General features: G+C 45.0%; 1 protein-coding gene across 1 annotated transcript in view; it reads right to left on the bottom strand.

Annotated features, from left to right (window-relative positions):
- The window catches only part of LOC126278585 (dipeptidase 1-like), a 272,315-nt gene that overhangs the window by 37,018 nt on the left and 218,640 nt on the right, over positions 1-16,657 (bottom strand). The window lies entirely within an intron of this gene.

The raw sequence follows: 16,657 nt of genomic DNA, 5'->3' as shown, positions 1-16,657 counted from the left end.
AGGAGACATGAAAGACATTTGCTCCTGACGAAGGTGATGACGGTAATATCCGAAAGCTTGAGGTTTTATTCCGAACTGACGCGGCAAGCAGTATGTCAATGTTTTATTCAAGGGTGTCGTCATGAGAAACGTTCTCAAAGTAAAAACTGTCAAACATTCGCGTGTGTTACGAAATGTTTTCTAGTCTGAAATGGCGAACAAAATTCTAACTTTCCCAGCCAACATGTATAATTGTGTACTTTCATACAGGCCGTGATAAGCAAATTAGAAACATCTCTTTAATGCCGTGTAATGCCGTCTATAATCTTGATAATGACCTCAGTTCAACGATGAAGAGATTCGTCAAGTTTCTTCAGGTTTGCCGTATTGAACTGAAGCCATTAATGATTAGATCCTGAAACAAAGACATCAGTGCAGCGATGGTGACTGCTATTTTTCAGCTTCTGTCTCATATATTATATCTGGGATTAAGATCGTGTGACACAACAGGAGAGGCGGGGTGAGACAGTGTGTCTGAGTGAGGAACATATACATGGAGTTTTGTGACCAAGGATGGATTAAATGCATGCCATACAGAAAAGTAACGTGACATATTTTTTGTCACCATAAATTTTTCTTATTTTAAATGAAGCGATTACTTCCGGCCATACTGTGGTGTTACTGCGAACGGCTGAAAGCAAGGGGAAACTACAGCCGTAATTTATCACGAGGGTACACAGTTTTACTGTATGATTAAATAATGATGGCGTCCTTTTGGGTAAAACATTCCGGAGGTAAAGTAGTCTCCCATTCGGACCTCCGGGTGGGAACTACTCAGGAGGATCTCGTTATCAGGATAAAGAAAACTGGCATTCTACAGATCGCAGCGTGGAATGTCAGATAGGTTACAAAATTTAAGAAGGTAAATGGATAGGTTGAAGTTAAATATAGCGGGAATTAGCGACTTTAGGTGTCAGGAGAAACAAGACTTATTGTCAGGTGAATACAGGGTTATAAATACAAAATCAAATTTAGCTAATGTTGGAGTAGGTTTAATAACGAATAAAAAAATAGGAACGCGGGAAAGCTACTACGAAAAGCATGGTGAAGGCATTATTGTAGCCAAGATAGACACGAAGTCCACGCCTCTCCTAGTAGTACAAGTTCATATGTCAACTTGCTCCGCAGATGGTGAAGAGACTAAAGAAATATATGATGTGATAAAAGAAATTATTCGGATAGTTAAGGGAGACGAAAATTTAATAGTCATGGGTGACTGGAATTCGACAGTAGGAAAAGGAAGAGAAGGAAAAGTAGTAGGTAAATATGGACTGGGAGTAAGGAATGAAAGAGGAAGCCGTCTGGTACAATTTTGCAGCAAATACTTGCCTTAAGAAGGATGAAACAAGGCTGTATGCGTGGGAGAGGCCCGGAGACACTGGAAGGATAAATTATATAACGGTAAGACAGAGATTTAGGAACCAGGTTTTAAATCGTACCAGAGGTTATAGAGAGCTTCGGAGAGAGCATTAGCGAACAACTGAGGAAAACAGTGCAAAGAAATACAGTAGAAGAAGAAAGGGTAGCATTGAGAGGTGAAGTAGAGAAGGCAGCAGAGGATCAAGTGGATAAAAAGATGAGGGATAGTAGAAATCGTTGGGTAACAGAAGAGATATTGAATTCAATTGATGAAAGAAGAAACTATAGAAATGCTTTAAATGAAGCAGTCGAAAAAGTCTCAAAAGTGAAATCGACAAGAAGTGCAAAATGGCTAAGCAGCGATGGGTAGAGGACAAATGTAAGGATGTAGAAGCATATTTCACTTGGGGTAAGATAGATACTGCCTACAGGAAAATTAAAGAGACCTTTGGAAGAACGAGAACCACCTGTATGAATATCAAGCGCTCAGATGGAAAACCAGTCCTAAGCAAAGGAGGGAAAGCAGAAACGTGGAAGGAGTATATAGAGGATCTATATATGGTCTACGTACTTTAGGGCAATATTATGGAAATAGAAGAGGACGTAGATGAAGATGAAATGCGGGACACAATACTTCGTGAAGAATTTGACAGAGCATTGCAAGAACTACGTCGAAACAAGGCTCCGGGAGTAAACAACATTCCGTTAGAGCTACTGATGACGTTGGGAGAGCCAGCGATGACAAAATTCTTCCATCTGGTAAGCAAGATCTATGAGACAGGCGAAATACGCTCAGACTTCAAGAAGAATATAATAATTCCAATCCCAAAGAAAGCAGGTGTTGGCGGGTGTGAGAACTACCTAACTATCAGTTTAATAAGTCGCGTCTGCAAAACACTAACAAGAGTTCTTTAGAGACGAATGGAAAACTGGCAGAAGCCGACCTCGGAGATGATCAGTTTGGACTCCGTAGGAATGTTGAAACACTTTTAGCAATACTGACCCTACGAATTATCTTGGAAAATAGGTTAAGAAAAAGAAAACCTACGTTTCTAGCATTTGTAGACTTCGAGAAAGCTTTTGACAATGTTGACTGGAATACTCTCTTTCAAATTCTGAAGGAGATAGTGGTAAAATACAGAGAGCGAAAGGCTATTAACAATTTGTATAGAAACCAGATGGCAGTTATAAGAGTCGAGGGGCACAAAAGGGAAGCAACGGTTGGGAAGGGAGTGAGACAGGGTTGTAGCCTCTCTCCGATGTTATTCAATCTGTATATTGAGCAATTAGTAAAGCAAACAAAAGAAATATTCTGAGTAGGTATTAAAATCCATAGATAGCAAATAAAAACTTTTAGGTTTGTCGATGACATTGTAATTCTGTCAGAGACAGTAGAGGACCTCGAAGAGTAGTTGGACGGAATGGACAGGTCTTGAAAGGAGGATATAAAATGAAAAATAAAAAAGCAAAACATGGATAATGGAATGCAGTCAAATTAAATCAGGTGATGCTGAGGGAATTAGATTAGAAAATGAGACACTTAAAGTAGTAGATGAGTTTTGCTGTTTGGGGAGCAAAATAGCTGATGATGGTTATAGTAGAGCGGACATAAAATACACAGACTGGCAATGGCAAGGAAAGCGTTTCCGAAGAAGAATAATTTTTTAACATTGAGTATAGATTTTAAAATCAGAAAGTCTTTTCTGAAAGTATTTGTATGGAGTGTAGCATTGTATGGACGATAAATAGTTTAGACAAGAAGAGAATAAAAGCTTTTGAAATATGGTGCTACAGAAGAATGCTGAATGATCATGTACCTAATGAAGAGGTACTGAATATAATTGATGAGAAGAAGAATTTGTGGCACAACTTGACAAGAAGAAGAGATCGATTGGTAGGAAACTTTCTGAGGCATCAAGAGATTAACAGTTTACTATTGGAAGGAAGCGTGGAGGGTAAAAATCGCAGATGGAGACCAAGTGATGAATAGACTAAGCAGATTCAGAATGATGTAGGTTGCAGTAGTTACTCGGAGATGAAGAGGCTTGTACAGGGTACAGCAGTATGGAGAGCGGCATCAAACCAGCCTCTGGACAAAAGACCACTGCAACACAACACGTTCCTCAAACATCTTAATGGCATCGGCCCTCTCCTTAGGCCTATCAGCTGACAATACTCTCTCAATGCAACACTGTAACTGCTGCTGTTCACATACAGGTAAAACAGCTTCACTACCAGCGCTGGTTACCTCGTCTCGTTAGCCGTACAGATCACTCATGTCATGGCTGGTAAAATGATAGCATTATCTTGCAAACAGTGTACAGCACCAGGTTTGTAGAAATTGGAAATAATTTTTTCCAGCTTAAATCGATTCAACTTTACCGCATTAGAATATCTATCAAGTTCCGCTGTTGTACGATAATTACACCCCACTCGGGACCTCCATGCGTAGCAGTACTTGAGACAAAGTACAGGGTATGGTGTCAGGCAGAAATCAGAAAAGGGCCAGCACTCTGTGTGAGGCCAGACTTGTTGACAATCTGGTGAGGAAGCGGCGCTACAGTAATGGGTAGGTGAAGACAACATCCTCAGACACAATGGCGGCTGGCAGTTGCTGGTATATAGCCTGAATGTTCAAGAACCTCCAAGAAATATCATTGGTGTGATCAGAAAAAACACCTCTATGGGAGAAACGTGAACAAAAGACCCTGAAAAATCAGTATACGAATGCCCAGTGGAGGGGACGAGTCAGTGACTACCAGGAAGCAGAAGAAGCTCTACTACGGCCGAACCTCGAAGTCACTGTAGAGCGACACTTTGACTACCAGGAAGTAGAAGAAGCTCTACTACGGCCGAACCTCGAAGTCACTGTAGAGCGACACTTTGACTACCAGGAAGTAGAAGAAGCTCTACTACGGCCGCACCTCGAAGTCACTGTAGAGCGACACTTTGACTACCAGGAAGTAGAAGAAGCTCTACTACGGCCGCACCTCGAAGTCACTGTAGAGCGACACTTTGACTACCAGGAAGTAGAAGAAGCTCTACTACGGCCGCACCTCGAAGTCACTGTAGAGCGACACTTTGACTACCAGGAAGTAGAAGAAGCTCTACTACGGCCGAACCTCGAAGTCACTGTAGAGCGACACTTTGACTACCAGGAAGTAGAAGAAGCTCTACTACGGCCGAACCTCGAAGTCACTGTAGAGCGACACTTTGACTACCAGGAAGTAGAAGAAACTCTACTACGGCCGAACCTCGAAGTCACTGTAGAGCGACACTTTGACTACCAGGAAGTAGAAGAAGCTCTACTACGGCCGCACCTCGAAGTCACTGTAGAGCGACACTTTGACTACCAGGAAGTAGAAGAAGCTCTACTACGGCCGCACCTCGAAGTCACTGTAGAGCGACACTTTGACTACCAGGAAGTAGAAGAAGCTCTACTACGGCCGAACCTCGAAGTCACTGTAGAGCGACACTTTGACTACCAGGAAGTAGAAGAAGCTCTACTACGGCCGAACCTCGAAGTCACTGTAGAGCGACACTTTGACTACCAGGAAGTAGAAGAAGCTCTACTACGGCCGAACCTCGAAGTCACTGTAGAGCGACACTTTGACTACCAGGAAGTAGAAGAAGCTCTACTACGGCCGAACCTCGAAGTCACTGTAGAGCGACACTTTGACTACCAGGAAGTAGAAGAAGCTCTACTACGGCCGAACCTCGAAGTCACTGTAGAGCGACACTTTGACTACCAGGAAGTAGAAGAAGCTCTACTACGGCCGAACCTCGAAGTCACTGTAGAGCGACACTTTGACTACCAGGAAGTAGAAGAAGCTCTACTACGGCCGAACCTCGAAGTCACTGTAGAGCGACACTTTGACTACCAGGAAGTAGAAGAAGCTCTACTACGGCCGCACCTCGAAGTCACTGTAGAGCGACACTTTGACTACCAGGAAGTAGAAGAAGCTCTACTACGGCCGCACCTCGAAGTCACTGTAGAGCGACACTTTGACTACCAGGAAGTAGAAGAAGCTCTACTACGGCCGAACCTCGAAGTCACTGTAGAGCGACACTTTGACTACCAGGAAGTAGAAGAAGCTCTACTACGGCCGAACCTCGAAGTCACTGTAGAGCGACACTTTGACTACCAGGAAGTAGAAGAAGCTCTACTACGGCCGAACCTCGAAGTCACTGTAGAGCGACACTTTGACTACCAGGAAGTAGAAGAAGCTCTACTACGGCCGAACCTCGAAGTCACTGTAGAGCGACACTTTGACTACCAGGAAGTAGAAGAAGCTCTACTACGGCCGAACCTCGAAGTCACTGTAGAGCGACACTTTGAGTACCAGGAAGTAGAAGAAGCTCTACTACGGCCGAACCTCGAAGTCACTGTAGAGCGACACTTTGACTACCAGGAAGTAGAAGAAGCTCTACTACGGCCGAACCTCGAAGTCACTGTAGAGCGACACTTTGACTACCAGGAAGTAGAAGAAGCTCTACTACGGCCGAACCTCGAAGTCACTGTAGAGCGACACTTTGACTACCAGGAAGTAGAAGAAGCTCTACTACGGCCGAACCTCGAAGTCACTATAGAGCGACACTTTGACTACCAGGAAGTAGAAGAAGCTCTACTACGGCCGAACCTCGAAGTCACTGTAGAGCGACACTTTGACTACCAGGAAGTAGAAGAAGCTCTACTACGGCCGAACCTCGAAGTCACTGTAGAGCGACACTTTGACTACCAGGAAGTAGAAGAAGCTCTACTACGGCCGAACCTCGAAGTCACTGTAGAGCGACACTTTGACTACCAGGAAGTAGAAGAAGCTCTACTACGGCCGAACCTCGAAGTCACTGTAGAGCGACACTTTGACTACCAGGAAGTAGAAGAAGCTCTACTACGGCCGAACCTCGAAGTCACTGTAGAGCGACACTTTGACTACCAGGAAGTAGAAGAAGCTCTACTACGGCCGAACCTTGAAGTCACTGTAGAGCGACACTTTGACTACCAGGAAGTAGAAGAAGCTCTACTACGGCCGAACCTCGAAGTCACTGTAGAGCGACACTTTGACTACCAGGAAGTAGAAGAAGCTCTACTACGGCCGAACCTCGAAGTCACTGTAGAGCGACACTTTGACTACCAGGAAGTAGAAGAAGCTCTACTACGGCCGAACCTCGAAGTCACTGTAGAGCGACACTTTGACTACCAGGAAGTAGAAGAAGCTCTACTACGGCCGAACCTCGAACTCACTGTAGAGCGACACTTTGACTACCAGGAAGTAGAAGAAGCTCTACTACGGCCGAACCTCGAACTCACTGTAGAGCGACACTTTGACTACCAGGAAGTAGAAGAAGCTCTACTACGGCCGAACCTCGAACTCACTGTAGAGCGACACTTTGACTACCAGGAAGTAGAAGAAGCTCTACTACGGCCGAACCTCGAACTCACTGTAGAGCGACACTTTGACTACCAGGAAGTAGAAGAAGCTCTACTACGGCCGAACCTCGAACTCACTGTAGAGCGACACTTTGATGCTGCTGCTGTAAAACCTAACGGAAGACTGTACACAGTCGTAGGAGGACAACTGAGTTTCAAATATGTTTCCAGCAACAGTCGTCGTGGTTTTCGACTGTTAAAAAAGAACAAACTTTGTAGACTTTGTCTCCAGTAGTAACGAGTAATAGTTGACATTTTTGTGTATCAGAATATAGAATGGAATCAGCACTTGTCTCCTATTGTGGATAAAGTATTTGGCTGAGTTCATTTCTGAACTCAGAAACCCGAAGTTGTTGGAAGGGATTGACATACAGGGTGACAATTATTGACCTGTATGAAAAAAAGGTAAATTAGTTACAAACTACCACGTGCACACATACAGTCCTGAAAATGGAAAAAAGAACATATTGACACCGGTGTGTCAGACCCACCATACTTGCTCCGGACACTGCGAGAGGGCTGTACAAGCAATGATCACACGCACAGCACAGCGGACACATTAGGAACCGCGGTGTTGGCCGTCGAATGGCGCTAGCTGCGCAGCATTTGTGCACCGCCGCCGTCAGTGTCAGCCAGTTTGCCGTGGCATACGAAGCTCCATCGCAGTCTTTTACACTGGTAGCATACCGCGACAGCGTGGACGTGAACCGTATGTGCAGTTGACGGACTTTGAGCGAGGGCGTATAGTTGGCATGCGGGAGGCCGGGTGGACGTACCGCCGAATTGCTCTACACGTGGGGCGTGAGGTCTCCACAGTACATCGATGTTGTCGCCACTGGTCGGCGGAAGGTGCACGTGCCCGTCGACCTGGGACCGGACAGCACCGACGCACGGATGCACGCCAAGACCGTGGGATCCTACGCAGTGCCGTAGGGGACCGCACCGCCACTTCGCAGCAAATTAGGGACACTGTTGCTCCTGGGGTATCGGCGAGGACCATTCGCAAACGTCTCCATGAAGCTGGGCTACTGTCCCGAACACCGTTAGGCCGTCTTCCGCTCACGCCCCAACATCGTGCAGCCCGCCTCCAGTGGTGTCGCGACAGGCGTGAATGGAGGGACGAATGGAGACGTGTCGTCTTCAGCGATGAGGGTCGCTTCTGCCTTGGTGCCAATGATGGTCGTATGCGTGTTTGGCGCCGTGCAGGTGAGCGCCACAATCAGGACTGCATACGACCGAGGCACACAGGGCCAACACCCGGCATCATGGTGTGGGGAGCGATCTCCTACACTGGCCGTTCACCTCTGGTGATCGTCGAGGGGACACTGAATAGTGCACGGTACATCCAAACCGTCATCGAACCCATCGTTCTACCATTCCTAGACCGGCAAGGGAACTTGCTGTTCCAACAGGACAAAGCACGTCCGCATGTATCCCGTGCCACCCAACGTGCTGTAGAAGGTGTAAGTCAACTACCCTGGCCAGCAAGATCTCCGGATCTGTCCCCCATTGAGCATGTTTGGGAGTGGATGAAGCGTCGTCTCACGCGGTCTGCACGTCCAGCATGAACGCTGGTCCAACTGAGGCGCCAGGTGGAAATGGTATGGCAAGCCGTTCCACAGGACTACATCCAGCATCTCTACGATCGTCTCCATGGGAGAATAGCAGCCTGCATTGCTGCGAAATGTGGATATACACTGTACTAGCGCCGACATTGCGCATGCTCTGTTGCCTGTGTCTATGTGCCTGTGGTTCTGTCAGTGTGATCATGTGATGTATCTGACCCCAGGAATGTGTCAATAAAGTTTCCCCTTCCTGCGACAATGAATTCACGGTGTTCTTATTTCAATTTCCAGGAGTGTATAACGTCACTACTTAGGTTATTGAATGTTCGATGTGCCTGTTATCATTGGCGATGATGTTGCGCAGACAAATAGCGAAATTCTGCATGGACCGCTGAAGTGTCGACACATGGATGCTGTTGATGGCCTTCTGAATGGCTGCTTTTAGTTCAGCAGTGGTTGTTGGTTTATTGCTGCACATCTTGTCTTTAATTCAGTCCCATAAAAAGGAGTCGCATGTGTTCAGATCCGGAGAATATGGCGGCCATTCGAGGCCCTGCCAGTGGCCTCTAGACACGCAAGGGCCAGAATGCGGTCCCCAAAGCGCTCCGCCAGGTAATCACTCTCCTGTTTCGATGGAGTCGAACCCCATCTTGCATGAACCACATCTTGTCGAAATCAAGATCACTTTCGATAATGGGGCTGAAATCATCTTCCAAAACCTTAACGTACCTCTCGGTAGGCCCCCTGCCATCAAGGAATATCGCACCGATTATTCCGCGACTGAACTTTGCACACCGCATAGTCAACCGTTAAGGGTGAAGAGACTTCTCGATCGCGAAATGCGGATTCTCAGTCCCTCAAATGCACCAATTTTGCTTATTGACATACCCATTCAATGAAAGTTCTCTTCGTCGCTAAACCAAACAATCCATGTGCATACTAATTCCCATCCTGCATCGCGGCCAACCGTGCAGTTTGAACGTCCTAACGCAAACCGTTAAAAAGGTATGACGATTTCAATTCCATACAGTTCAAGCCACCATATACGCTGTAGTAGGGTGTACTCATTGATTTACAAAGATTAAAGTTACTATAAGACACCCATCTGATTAAGGTTAACAATTGGCAAAAAAATTGATCTTAAAGTGAATCCTTAAGTGTCTGCACCCTTGTTTACTTCCTTCGAAGGTAACAACTTCTCCTCTCCTTTCCAAAATCAACCTTCAAAGCTTCCTAGGAGGTTTTCTCTCTCTCACTCAATTAAATGCAACTTTTGTAGACCTCAGTCCACATTGTTGTCAACCATCAGATTGCGCCTTTATTCGTCCAAAGCTGGCAATAGATCCTGTGTGACGTGACAACAGATTACACCAATGATACCATTGCAAGTGGTTTTTGACCCCGAGGAATAGAAAAAATCACCTAGACTGACATCCAGCGAATGGAGTCTTGGGAACCAAATAAATATTTGTTACTTAAAGGATTCGCCCTCACAAGACTTTTCACTCTTTCCACGCAGTCATCTGGTCTTGAGCAGGAAGGACTTTCGAATCTTCCACTTCTCCTCTGACCCCTAAAAAGGACATGGCGTCTGAATATTTCTTGGGGAATGTTCCCCAGATGCTTATACGTTTGCTGGTTAATGCTCTTAGAGCACATGGCACTGCCCAATTTCGAGAAAACACACTATCTTCCCTTCTGCGAAATAAACAGAGTCATTCCAAAAACTGATGTAGCAAACCAACAGGACACAGTAACCAGGACACCACGCTCCAAGTTATTTGGTGAACTGGAAGAAGCATATTACCGAGCCGCTCAAACAGTTCAGTTCAGCTGTGTTGCCTCTTCATACAATTACTAGAGTTGGACAGAAACGAATCATTGTAACATCATTTTCCACCCGATAATCTCTTATGGAATAATTTTCTAGGGAAACCCACGCCACAGTAAGAAAGTATAGACAGCACTAAACCAGTCAGTAAGAAAAATATAGGCCGTTCACTCACAGACATTTTGTAGGTATCTCCTCAAGGAGACTTTGACTGCACCTTCATAATATACACTGAGCTGACAAAAGTCGTGGGAAACCTACTAACACGGTGCGGACCCTCTTTTGTCCGGCGTAGTGGAGCAGCTCGACGTGGCTCGGGCTCAACATGTCGTTAGAAGTCCCCTGCAGGAACACTGAGCCATGCTGCCTCTATAGCCGTCTATAACCGCAAAAATGTTGCCGGCGCAGGATTTTGTGCACGAAGTGACCTCCCTGTTGCATCCAACAAATGTTCGTTGGGATGCACTCTGGGCGATCTGGGTGGCTAAATAATTCTCTCGAACTGTCCAGAATGCTCTTCAAACCAATTGCGAACAGTTGTGGCCCGGTGACGAGACATCCTTGTTTAGGTACTTGAAGTCTACGATTGGCTGGAAATGGTCTCCAAGTACACGAACATAAGTATTTCCAGTCAGTGGTCGGTTCAGTTGGACCGGAGGACCCAGTCCATTCCATGTAAACACAGCTCACACCATTATGGAGCCATCAGCAGCTTGCACAGTGCCCTGTTGACAAGTTAGATCCCTGGTTTGGTTGGGTCTGCGTCACACTCGAACCCTGCCATCAGCTCTTACCAACTGAAAATCGGGATTCATCTGACCAGTCTACGGTTTTACAGTCGTCTAGGTTCAACCGATATGGTCGCGAGCCTTGGAGAGTCGCTAAAACCGATGTCGTGGTGTTAACAAAGCCACACGCATCGGTCGTCTGCTGCCATAGTCCAGTAACACGACATTTCGCCACACTGACCTAACGGATGCACCCTTCGTGGTCCCACACTGATTTCTGCAGTTATTTCACGCAGTGTTGCTTGCTTATTAGGATAGACAACTCACGCAAATGCCGCCGCTTTCGGTCGTTAAGTGCAGGCTGTCAGCGACTGCACTGCCCGTGGTGAAACGTAATGCTTAAAATTTTGTATTCTCGTCACACTCTGGACACCGTGGATGTCGGAATATTGAATTCTTAACGTCTTCCGGAATTAAATGTCCCATGCGTCTAACTCCAGCTACTATTCCGCGTTCAAATCCTGTTAATACACGTCGTGCGGCCACATTCACGTCGGGAACCTTTTCACATGAATCAACCGAATACAAATTACAGCACCACCAATTCACTATCCTTTTATACCTAGTGTACACGATAACACCTGCATCTGTATAGTGCACATCGTGATTCCATGACTTTTGTCACCTCAGTGGAATTAAATTTTTTCCCCTTAGAAAACGAGTGGTTGTAGGAAAATGAAACTTTGTGGAAACATTTGTAAGGACATGCGAAAGAGAAATACCGAATAAACCACTGACAGAAACTGATTTTGGTTTCCACATGAGAGGGTAACATTTGTTAATTAGGTACCACGTTTACGTTACAGGTTACAAATGTTGCTTCATATAACGACTATCTAATTCACGACGGACTGGAACCGTGCTCGAGGTATCATTTCACACTTGTTCGCAGCGGTTTTCGAGCGGTAGACCACAGAATCTTTATCTGTCTTCACACACCCTGTGCACTGCTTCAAGATCGGACATTTGCGGAGCAACTGGCAGTAGGCCTCTCCAATGAGCAATTCCCAAATCACCACTTAATTCGAATTTACGAATTAAAAATGGTTCAAATGGCTTTGAGCACTATGGGACTTACCATCTGAGGTCATCAGTCCCCTAGAACCTAGATCTACTTAAACCTAACTAATCTAAGAACATCACACACATCCATGCCAGAGGCAGGATTCGAACCTGCGACCGTAGCAGTCGCGCGGTTCCAGACTGTCGCGCCTAGAGCCGCTAGGTCACAGCGGCAGGCTTGATAAAACAGCTCAAGCTCAGTTCACCTTGTCCAAACCCATGTTGACTGCCTGCAACTTTAATGCACTCGAGAGTTTGTGTTTCAACACTACATAGCCGTACCAGCGCTGGCGTCTAGCGGAAAGTGATGGCATTAACACTACTAGCAACACAAATCTAGCAGCTTACAGTCTGAAACTCTTACTAAGTTGGGTACCCATCCGCCAAACAGTTTTCCTTTTCATAGCGTGTAGGCTTTCACGGCCGGCATCGTCAGTAGTTAAAACTTCCGGGCTGAGAGGCCGTGGTCGAACAGTAGAACTTCTTCTCCCTGACGTTTCGTTGCCAGCTGCGGACAACATCTTCCGAGGCGAGTCTACGACTGGCTACCAAGCCGCGGAGGTCCTGTATATATTTTAAAGTCCGCAGCTCTGGTCGTGCGGTAGCGTTCCCGCGCCCGGGTTCCCGGGTACGATTCCCGGCGAGGTCAGGGATTTTCTCTGCCTCGTGATGACTGGGTGTTGTGTGATGTCCTTAGGCTAGTCAGGTTTAAGTAGTTCTACGTTCTAGGGGACTGATGGCCATAGATGTTAAGTCCCACAGTGCTCAGAGCCTTTTGAACCATTTATATTGTTATTTTAAACTGCTGCCAACCGCAACCAAAATTCCACATTTTGTAAGAAATTCTGTAGAATACTTTTTATTAAAAGTCACGACCGGCTTCGAGCCACTAGAAGACGTTTCCTCAGGTGATATAGCTCCTTTTTAAGAAGTCGTCGCCGAAAGTTAACTGCCTTGTAACCATTCCCCACAGTTCACGTCAAGCTGTAAACAAAAGCGGCAGTCCGTATGTAAAACGGAGGGGATAGCGGAACCAAACCACAAGCATAAAAGTGGCTGAGCGGCAGCAGTCAAGGAAGTACTGCAATTCCCTTCGTTTTAAATATGGATAACGACTTTTAACGTGATGTTTGATTACAACTTGACAAGAACGATGGGGAGCGGATATAAGGCAGTTACCTTCCCGCGAGTCCTTAAAAGGAATCTTTATCACCTGAAGATGCGTCTTCTAGTGGTGTGAAACCAGTCGTGACGTCAAATATTCTAAAACCAGTGCAGATTATTTCCTAAAAATAAGTATTTTTCTGTCTACGCTTGGTCAAGTCTCTGAGTACTATGGGACTTAACTTCTGAGGTCATCAGTCCCCTAGAACGTTGTTGTTGTTGTTGTCTTCAGTCCTGAGACTGGTTTGATGCAGCTCTCCATGCTACTCTATCCTGTGCAAGCTGCTTCATCTCCCAGTACCTACTGCAACCTACATCCTTCTGAATCTGCTTAGTGTACTGATCTCTCGGTCTCCCTCTACGATTTTTACCCTCCACGCTGCCCTCCAATGCTAAATTTGTGATCCCTTGATGCCTCAAAACATGTCCTAACAACTGATCCCTTCTTCTAGTCAAGTTGTGCCACAAACTTCTCTTCTCCCCAATCCTATTCAATACCTCCTCATTAGTTACGTGATCTATCCACCTTATCTTCAGTATTCTTCTGTAGCACCACATTTCAAAAGCTTCTATTCTCTTCTTGTCCAAACTAGTTATCGTCCATGTTTCACTTCCATACATGGCTACACTCCAAACAAATACTTTCAGAAACGACTTCCTGATACATAAATCTATACTCGATGTTAACAAATTTCTCTTCTTCAGAAACGCTTTCCTTGCCATTGCCAGTCTACATTTTATATCCTCTCTACTTCGACCATCATCAGTTATTTTACTTCCTAAATAGCAAAACTCCTTTACTACTTTAAGTGTCTCATTTCCTAATCTAATTCCCTCAGCATCACCCGATTTAATTTGACTACATTCCATTATCCTCGTTTTGCTTTTGTTAATGTTCATCTTATATCCTCCTTTCAAGACACTGTCCATTCCGTTCAACTGCTCTTCCAAGTCCTTTGCCGTCTCTGACAGAATTACAATGTCATCGGCGAACCTCAAAGTTTTTACTTCGTCTCCATGAATTTTAATACCTACTCCAAATTTTTCTTTTGTTTCCTTTACTGCTTGCTCAATATACAGATTGAATAACATTGGGGAGAGGCTACAACCCTGTCTCACTCCTTTCCCAACCACTGCTTCCCTTTCATGCCCCTCGACTCTTATAACTGCCATCTGGTTTCTGTACAAATTATAAATAGCCTTTCGCTCCCTGTATTTTACCCCTGCCACCTTTAGAATTTGAAAAAGAGTATTCCAGTCAACATTGTCAAAAGCTTTCTCTAAGTCTACAAATGCTAGAAACGTAGGTTTGCCTTTTCTTAATCTTTCTTCTAAGATAAGTCGTAAGGTCAGTATTGCCTCACGTGTTCCAACATTTCGACGGAATCCAAACTGATCCTCCCCGAGGTCTGCATCTACCAGTTTTTCCATTCGTCTGTAAAGAATTCGCGTTAGTATTTTGCAGCCGTGGCTTATTAAACTGATAGTTCGGTAATTTTCACATCTGTCAGCACCTGCTTTCTTTGGGATTGGAATTATTATATTCTTCTTGAAGTCTGAGGGTATTTCGCCTGTCTCATACATCTTGCTCACCAGCTGGTAGAGTTTTGTCATGACTGGCTCTCCCAAGGCCGTCAGTAGTTCTAATGGGATGTTGTCTACTCCGGGGGCCTTGTTTCGACTCAGGTCTTTCAGTGCTCTGTCAAACTCTTCACGCAATATTGTATCTCCCATTTCGTCTTCATCTACATCCTCTTCTATTTCCATAATATTGTCCTCAAGTACATCGCCCTTGTATAAACCTTCTATATACTCCTTCCACCTTTCTGCCTTCCCTTCTTTGCTTAGAACTGGGCTGCCATCTGAGCTCTTGATATTCATACACGTGGTTCTCTTCTCTCCAAAGGTCTCTTTAATTTTCCTGTAGGCAGTATCTATCTTACCCCTAGTGAGATAAGCTTCTACATCCTTACATTTGTCCTCTAGCCATCCCTGTTTAGCCATTTTGCACTTCCTGTCGATCTCATTTTTGAGACGTTTGTATTCCTTTTTGCCTGCTTCATTTACTGCATTTTTATATTTTCTCCTTTCATCAATTAAATTCAATATTTCTTCTGTTACCCAAGGATTTCTAGCAGCCCTCGTCTTTGTACCTACTTTATCCTCTGCTGCCTTCACTACTACATCCCTCAGAGCTACCCATTCTTCTTCTACTGTATTTCTTTCCCCTATTCCTGTCAATTGTTCCCTTATGCTCTCTCTGAAACTCTGTACAACCTCTGGTTCTTTCAGTTTATCCAGGTCCCATCTCTTTAATTTCTCACATTTTTGCAGTTTCTTCAGTTTTAATCTACAGGTCATAACCAATAGATTGTGGTCAGAGTCCACATCTGCCCCTGGAAATGTCTTACAACTTAAAACCTGGTTCCTAAATCTCTGTCTTACCATTATATAATCTATCTGATACCTTTTAGTATCTCCAGGGTTCTTCCACGTATACAACCTTCTTTCATGATTCTTAAACCAAGTGTTAGCTATGATTAAGTTGTGCTCTGTGCAAAATTCTACTAGGCGGCTTCCTCTTTCATTTCTTAGCCCCAATCCATATTCACCTACTATGTTTCCTTCTCTCCCTTTTCCTACACTCGAATTCCAGTCACCCATTACTATTAAATTTTCGTCTCCCTTCACTATCTGAATAATTTCTTTTGTTTCATCATACATTTCTTCAATTTCTTCATCATCTGCAGAGCTAGTTGGCATATAAACTTGTACTACTGTAGTAGGTGTGGGCTTCGTATCTATCTTGGCCACAATAATGCGTTCACTTTGCTGTTTGTAGTAGCTTACCCGCATTCCTATTTTCCTATTCATAATTAAACCTACTCCTGCATTACCCCTATTTGATTTTGTGTTTATAACCCTGTAGTCACCTGACCAGAAGTCTTGTTCCTCCTGCCACCGAACTTCACTAATTCCCACTATATCTAACATTAACCTATCCATTTCCCTTTTTAAATTTTCTAACCTACCTGCCCGATTAAGGGATCTGACATTCCACGCTCCGATCCGTAGAACGCCAGTTTTCTTTCTCCTGATAACGACATCCTCCTGAGTAGTCCCCGCCCGGAGATCCGAATGGGGGACTATTTTACCTCCGGAATATTTTACCCAAGAGGATGCCATCATCATTTAATCATACAGTAAAGCTGCATGTCCTCGGGAAAAATTACGGCTGTAGTTTCCCCTTGCTTTCAGCCGTTCGCAGTACCAGCACAGCAAGGCCGTTTTGGTTAATGTTGCAAGGCCAGATCAGTCAATCATCCAGACTGTTGCCCCTGCAACTACTGAAAAGGCTGCTGCCCCTCTTCAGGAACCACACGTTTGTCTGGCCTCTCAACAGATACCCCTCCGTTGT

Source organism: Schistocerca gregaria, chromosome 6, assembly GCF_023897955.1.
Source record: "Schistocerca gregaria isolate iqSchGreg1 chromosome 6, iqSchGreg1.2, whole genome shotgun sequence".
NCBI lineage: Eukaryota > Metazoa > Arthropoda > Insecta > Orthoptera > Acrididae > Schistocerca > Schistocerca gregaria.
This window is presented reverse-complemented; position numbering and strand designations above follow the sequence as displayed.